Below are 819 nucleotides of genomic sequence, written 5' to 3'. Positions count from 1 at the left end.
AATTGCTAGTCTTGATAAAACCTAATTGAATCTGATTGTTAGTCTAGCTAAATCTCATACCTGAAACTGATTGATTAATTGCTAAACCTTGATTGAATGTTTTAATATTACCCTTGCACATATAGAATCCGATTGCTAAGATTGAGTGCATCATATCTACTTGGCCGTGTGGCCAGTTTGCATCATATATCATCCTAACCAACATGTTTATGTTATGCGCATGATCTGATTATTATCACCTTTGCATGATCTGATTGTTTTAAATTGAGGTTCCATAATTCCACTCCTGTACATATAGAATCAGTATGCTAGGTTTGCATTATAACCATATGGCCGCATGAAAACATATAGGAATTACTTGTTTGGTCGATACCCTTGCTTGATAAATCTGTGTGACTTATTATGCATCATATATCACTTTGGCCTTGTGGCCTTATTGCATTATATCACCTTTGGTCGTGTGGCTTGTTGGCTTATTAGAAATGTATTGACTTGATAGCATGTCTTATTTATGGCCGTATGTTAAATATTTTATGAGATCTAAAATTGATTGACATATGATTTGAGATGTCGAAAATCAACTTGGATTTTGCTGCCCTAAATCTCTCAGGAGATAATTATTTGAAATGGGCACTGGATATTGAGTTTATCCTAAAGTCAAAGGATTTGGTGAATGAATCACAAAATGCAATAATGCCAAATGAGAAAGATTGATACATGGCAATATTAATTATTAGCCATCATCTTATTAAGAGTCTCAAAAATCAGTATCTGACTATAGAGAATCCTCTAGACCTTTGGATAGAGTTAAAAATCGAG

Source organism: Brassica oleracea, chromosome C1 (assembly GCF_000695525.1).
Source record: "Brassica oleracea var. oleracea cultivar TO1000 chromosome C1, BOL, whole genome shotgun sequence".
Lineage (NCBI taxonomy): Eukaryota > Viridiplantae > Streptophyta > Magnoliopsida > Brassicales > Brassicaceae > Brassica > Brassica oleracea.
Note: the sequence above shows the minus strand (reverse complement) of the source record.